Below are 7,207 nucleotides of genomic sequence, written 5' to 3'. Positions count from 1 at the left end.
CTTGCTATTCTTTGGAACTCTGCATTTAGATGCTTATATCTTTCTTTTTCTCCTTTGCTTTTCACTTCTCTTTTTTTCACAGCTATTTGTAAGGATTCCCCAGATAGCCATTTTGCTTTTTTGCATTTCTTTTCCATGGGGATGGTCTTGATCCCTGTCTCTTGTACAATGTCACGAACCTCCATCCATAGTTCATCAGGCACTCTGTCTTATCAGATCTAGTCCCTTAAATCTATTTCTCACTTCCACTGTATAATCGTAAGGAATTTGATTTACATCATACCTGAATGGTCTCGTGGTTTTCCCTACTTTCTTCAATTTCATTATGAAGATGGCAATAAGGAGTTCATGAACTAAGCCACAGTCAGCTCCCAGTCTTGTTTTTGTTGACTGTATAGAGCTTCTCCATCTTTGGCTACAAAGAATGTAATCAGTCTGATTTTGGTGTTGACCATCTGGTGATGTCCATTTGTAGAGTCTTCTCTTGTATTGTTGGAAGAGGGTGTTTTCTATGACCAGTGTGTTCTCTTTGCAAAACTCTATTAGCCTTTGCCCTGCTTCATTCCATATTTCAAGGCCAAATTTGCCTGTTACCCCAGGTGTTCTTGACTGCCTACTTTTGCATTCCAGTCTCCTATAATGAAAAGGACATCTTTTGGGGGTGTTAGTTCTAAAAGTTCTTGTAGGTCTTGCAGGTTTTCATAGAACCATTGAACTTCAGCTTCTTCAGCATTACTGGTTGGGGCATAGACTTGGATTACTGTGATGTTGAATGGTTTGCCTTGGAATCGAACAGAGATCATTCTGTCATTTTTGAGATTGCATCCAAGTACTGGGCTGAGAGGAGCAACCCGACATCCAAGGAGCGGTGGATGCATGGGCGCAGGAGGGCCAAGAGGAGCTACTCCACGTTTAAGGTCAGGAGGGGCAGCTGTGAGGAGATATCCGTCGTCCAAGGTAAGAGAAACCCAAGTAAGGTGATAGGTGTTGCGAAAGGCATCAGAGGGCAGACACACAAACCATAATCACAGAAAAATAGTCAATCTAATCACATGGACCACAGCCTTGTCTAACTCAATGAAACTAAGCCGTGCTGTGTGGGGCCACCCAAGACGGGCGGGTCATGGTGGAGAGGTCTGACAGAATGTGGGCCAGCGGAGAAAGGAATGGCAAACCACTTCAGTATTCTTGCCTTGAGAACCCCATGAACAGTATGAAAAGGCATAATGATAGGATACTGAAAGAGGAACTCCCCAGGTCAGTAGGTGCCCATTGTGCTACTGGAGATCAGTGGAGAAATAACTCCAGAAAGAATGAAGGAATGGAGCCAAAGCAAAAACAATACCGAGCTGTGGATGTGACCGGTGATAGAAGCAAGGTCCGATGCTGTAAAGAGCAATATTGCATAGGAACCTGGAATGTTAAGTGCATGAATCAAGGCAAATTGGAAGTGGTCAAACAAGAGATGGCAAGAGTGAACATCGACATTCTAGGAATCAGAGAACTAAAATGGACTGGAATGGGTGAATCTAACTCAGATGACCATTATATCTACTACTGTGGGCAGGAATCCATTAGAAGAAATGAAGTAGCCATCATGGTCAACAAAAGAGTCTGAAATGCATATGATAGGGCAACACTCTTATCACCTTGACACAGTTGTATATATTGGGGGTCTTGCTCACCTAATTTTTTGTGTATACAAATAAAGATGGTATTCATGCCACAAAATGGGATGTATTCTATATAGCGTATTATAAGTAGAGATAAATTGTTTTAAAAACTAAGAAAAACAGTGTATAGAACTGCTAAAATCAAGTAGTCTAAAGATTTCTGTTCATTTAATTGCTAAGTGAGCTTTACTTAAGTAATCCCATATCTATTTTTGTCAATTTCACATTGCATTTAGTTTTCTAGTTGCATTATATTTGTGAGTAAGCAATTATGAAAATACTCCATGATTATTACAACTGATGTTCAGTAGTATGGAAGGAAAATCTCTAGACTGCATTTGAGTGCCATTATTTCATGCATGCATTCTTTCAAAATCGAGTTTGTTTGTTGTTCTTTGTACCATACGTGGTTGATTCAGAGGGAAAAAAAAATTCTCATTGTCTTCAAGAAGCACACTGTCAGGCTAGAGATGGGCAATTGAATACATTAAACAGCTAAACAATTATTAATATCAAGCATGTTAAATATAAACTCTTACATGGAAGAGGGTTGGAGAAACCATTGAGAGGTTCCCACTCAACTGAAGTTTAAAAATGAGAAGCAGTTACCCTGTATAGATCTCTAAAGTTTAAATTGTGACACCATTTTATGGTCTCAAACCTGGCTGCTTTTTAAGTATCTCTTGAGGAGCTTCTGAAACAAAACATAAAACAACAACAACAACAAAAACAAAACAAAACAAAATCAAACAGTGGTAATCCCCCACCCCTCCCACACAAGATTCTGACTCTTAAGGGTAGGGTGGTCCCAGATAATGGAAATTCAAATTTCTCCAGATGAATATAATTTGTACTGAAGGTTTGAGAACCACTGTCTGTCAAATCAAAAAAGGAAGAAAATAGCTTTTAATCTCATTTTTGCACTTCTTTTAACTTATTTTAGAATTGGTAACATAAAATAATTAAAGTATTTTAGGACCCTGAAGCCTATCTATGTTGATTGTAAGAACTTAATTTGTCATCAAAATTACTTAGCTGTGTTACTTTTTTCCTTAGTCTCTTGTCAGGCTGGATTTATATAGAAACTTAGGACTAGATCTTATGTCAACCTCTAGGAAATAATACTTGGATAGGAACCAAAAAGATAATTCTGTTATTTGGGAATATAGTACTTGTATAATTGTTTTTGTTCTTTCAATTGTAATGGTAATTTTTCAAAAGTTTCTTAATTTTTTTCCCAAGCTAACCCAAAAATGGAATTTTATTTTAAATGCTTCATGATTGAAACAATTTGCAGAAAACATGTGCCTTATTAAGCCAACACCCAGGGAATGCATCATGCAGACAGTTTCTACAACCATATAAATAGTGAGATGCTTAATAGAAATAATATACTTATATATTTCTATTTCTCTCAGCTTAAAACAGAAATGTAATCTAGCCCAAGTAGTTCTCCATCTTTCACACTTTACTTCTCCCAAATATTCTGTCAAATAATAAAATTTCCAAATTATTACAAATAGGGTGATATTTCATATACATCACTTTAGAAATTAATATGTGTTCAAAATTTTTTATTTGGAATTTAGAAATATTATCATTTGATTTCATTTAAAATGTCCATAAAGCTTCACTTATTCTATGACTTATAGTAAAGACAACTTGATATAACTTGAGTAAAGACAATTTGATTTAACTTGTAATATCGGAGCAAGAGGGGACTTTGATTTAAAATAAGTGATTTTTTCTGTACCATCAACTTTAAATACTTCAGTGAAATAAGGAAGAATAAAGTATTTAAAATTAACATATTTTCAAGCTACACACATCTATAATGACAGTTATACTTATGTAGTGAAGTGAAAGTCACTCAGTCGTGTCCGATTCTCCAGGGTAGAATACTGGATCCCTTCTCCAGGGGATTTTCCCAACCCAGGGACCAAACCCAGGTCTCCCTCATTGCAGACAGATTCTTTACCAGCTGAGCCACAAGGGGAGCCCAGGAATACTGGAGTAGGTACCCTATCCCATCTCCAGCAAATCTTCTTGTGCCAGGAATTGAACTGGGGTCTCCTGCATTGCAGGTGGTTTCTTTACCAACTGAAATATCAGGGAAGCCCCTATACATATATATAAATGTAAATTTGCATATAGACTATATACATATATGTTATTGAAGAGTGAGTGAGTAAAAGTTGCTCAGTCGTGTCTGACTCTTTGTGACCCATGGACCCTGGAGAGTCCATGGAATTCTCCAGGCCAGAATACTGGACTGGGTAGACTTTCCCTTCTCTAGGGAATCTTCCCAACCCAGGGACTGAACCCACGTCTTCTGCATTGCAGGCAGATTCTTTACCAGCTGAGCCACAAACGAAGCCCATTATTGAAGAGGGTTTGCAGTAATTCTGACTTTCTGAAGTTGCATGGTGTTGAAATGAATGAAGTATTTGAGGAGGATAATTTTATCCTAAAGATGTATACAGCTTTGCAATAGGAAAAAGGCTTAGTGATAAGCTTTATTCTAAGAGAGATTATTTCAATAATCCTATTTTTAGTAGGGCTACTGATAACAGTGACAATGGCATTCTGAAACCTGAGACACTATAATGCAAAGGGAATGCGGAAACCTCCTCACACCTATTGAATATTTCAATTCATTTTACTAAATCCTGACTCTCTCAGATTTTGAAAAAATACATTATTTATTATTATTATTACTAATATATTTCTACTTTCTTTACCCAAGTATTAAAATTTTCCAATTCCTTTTTTCTCTGATTCATACTTTGCTTTTTATTTTCTAAGATTCTTACTGTCTATCTCCAAAATACTAGGTTCTGTGTAATTGTAACACACACACATGATATCTTGAACTCTAGCCCTTCTTCCTGTTGAAAAGATTTTTTTTATTGGATTGAGGAACAACTACCTTCCTCAAACATTTTAATCTCCTTGTAACCCCTTATATCAGAATTATCCCATATCTCTTATTGCACAACCATAGTCACATTACATGTATCTCAGATTATCTAATAAACATTTGTGCCTTTACTTTCTGGGCAGTGTGGTTAGAAGTGAATCAAGTTTGGAATGAGACAGGTTTTAGGGAAATTTATCTGGATTTCTCCTGGCCTCAAAATGGTGAGTACATGAAAGTGAGTTGCTCAGTCATGTCCATCTCTTTACAACCCCATAGACTATAGCTTGCAACCCCACAGACTGTAGCTTGCCAGGCTCCTCTGTCCATGGAATTCTCCAGGCAAGAATACTGGAGTGGGTAACCATTCCCTTCTCCAGGGGATCTTGCCAACCCAGGGATCAAACCCAGGTCCCCTGCACTGCAGTCAGATTCTTTACCATTTGAGCCACTGGAAAGCATACATAATTCAAATTTTACCGGCTGGTTCCTTCATCTTTAAATCCTATAATCTCTAAGAATACCCTGGAGTATGTACTGTGTGTTTATAATACTTCCACCCACTAGCCTGTCCCGACAGCCCAAGGTGTGTATTTACTTATGTCTCACACTTGTTTGCAAGATACAGAGGCCTCTGTTTCACTAGATCTCTCCTTGATCCCACACATTGCCAGGGCTGGTGACCCAAAGGGCAGATTGACTTCCTTTAGTTTGCTCTTTGTTAGAAGATTTTCAAAAAAGTCTTGTGATGATTTACCAAAAGTTATCTGTAATCCTGTTTACTCTTGCTCTCTACATAGTTATAAACAGTTATCTCTTTTTGTGCTCAAAAATAGCACAGTTGCAGACTGACAGATAAAGGGAACAAATGAGTGGTTACCAGCAGAAGGTGGTGGGGGAAAATAAAGGGGTAGAGAAGTGGGAAATCTGAATTATTGGGTAGAAGATATGCTACAAGGGTATATTGTACAACATGGGGAATATAGCTTCTATTTTGTAATAACTGTAAATGGAGTTAACCTTTCAAAATTTTATTTTAAAAAGTAGTATAGTTGGGATGAGAAATTATATAGTCACTTAGTTAATCAAGCCTTTATGCCTCATTACCTCCCTCTTTCTTTCAAACCACAAACCTCCTCTGCCCGCACCAAAAAAAAAAAAAAAAGAAAGAAACAAAAAACACCCCTCTTGTAGTCCTGAAAAGGGAATTCAAATATTAAAGACCAAAGAGAAAGAGGCTGGGAAACAAGTTTCAGGTATAGCAACACTAGCCCACCTTTGGAAAAAAAACTATACCTTTCTTCCTGGGTTTTTCATATATTATTACATTTAGATTTATTCCTTCTAAGATGGTTCTTCAGTGTCATATGGAAAGAGACTTCTGGCAAGTCTAGGTTCTCAGCAGTTCTCTTGGTGTGGGTAAATTATATTTGAGCTGAAACACTGTCCCCTATTTCTAAACATCAAACAGCCACCCCTCTATAAATCCAAATTTGTCATCTAAACTCTTATCAGCACTCCAGCCCATGCACTCTCATTCTCATGCTGTGCTATTTTAACTATTTCTTTTAACTTCCATATGGCACCTCTTCCTAAGCCAAATTAATTTGCTTAATACCCTACAATCTTTATTTTATTTTTCCAATTGCAGTACCCCTTGCATTCCCTTTAGGGTAAAAACTATTTCCCTCTAAATTATGTCAGTATATGTCTATCAATTCAACTGACATCTGTGGAGTGCCCAGAATGTCCCAGGTACAGGGCTGGATGGCATTTCTCAACTCCTTAACAGTTGTACCTCACAGACTTTCAGAGCAATGTAATCTAGTGCTTTTGTTACACTTGACAATGGCTCCAGCTCCAGGTACCTGACTTATGTATCAATTTCATATAAGTTGACATAAATATTGACTAGCAATTTTTTCAATTTTCTCATCTTTTCTCATATCATTTTAAATTATAATGACAAATATAATATATACAAATAATTTGTATTAAATCATACTGCCTAGTTGCTTCCAGATGGGACTAGCACAAGGAGTTGCAGGAGACAAGGGTTTGATCCGGGGGTCAGGAAGAAATGACCCCCTGGAGAAAGAAATGGCAACCCACTCCAGTCTTCTTGTCTGGAAAATCTCATGAACAGAGGAGCCTGAAGGGCTACAGTCCATGGGGTCACAAAAGAGTGTGACACAACTGAGCAACTGAGCACACACAAACACACATACACACACACACAATGACTAGTACAGTGTTCCCCTGAAATCCTGTGCACAGCTATTAAGGGCAATATTTCAAATTACATCTATTTCAGGTTAGTTTGATTATATTCTTTGCAGCCAAAGATGGAAAAGCTCTATACAGTCAGCAAAAAAAGACTGGAGCTGACTGTGCCTAAGATCATGAACTCCTTATTGCCAAATTCAGACTTAAAGAAGGTAGGGAAAACCACTAGACCATTCAGGTATGACCTAAATCAAATCCCTAATGATTATACAGTGAAAGTAACAAATAGATTCAAGGTATTAGATTTGATAGAGTGCCTGAAGAACTACGGATGGAGGTTCATGACATTGAACAGGACGTAGGGATCAAGACCATCTCCAAGAAAAAGAAA

This window comes from Ovis canadensis, chromosome 17 (assembly GCF_042477335.2).
Source record: "Ovis canadensis isolate MfBH-ARS-UI-01 breed Bighorn chromosome 17, ARS-UI_OviCan_v2, whole genome shotgun sequence".
Lineage (NCBI taxonomy): Eukaryota > Metazoa > Chordata > Mammalia > Artiodactyla > Bovidae > Ovis > Ovis canadensis.
Note: the sequence above shows the minus strand (reverse complement) of the source record.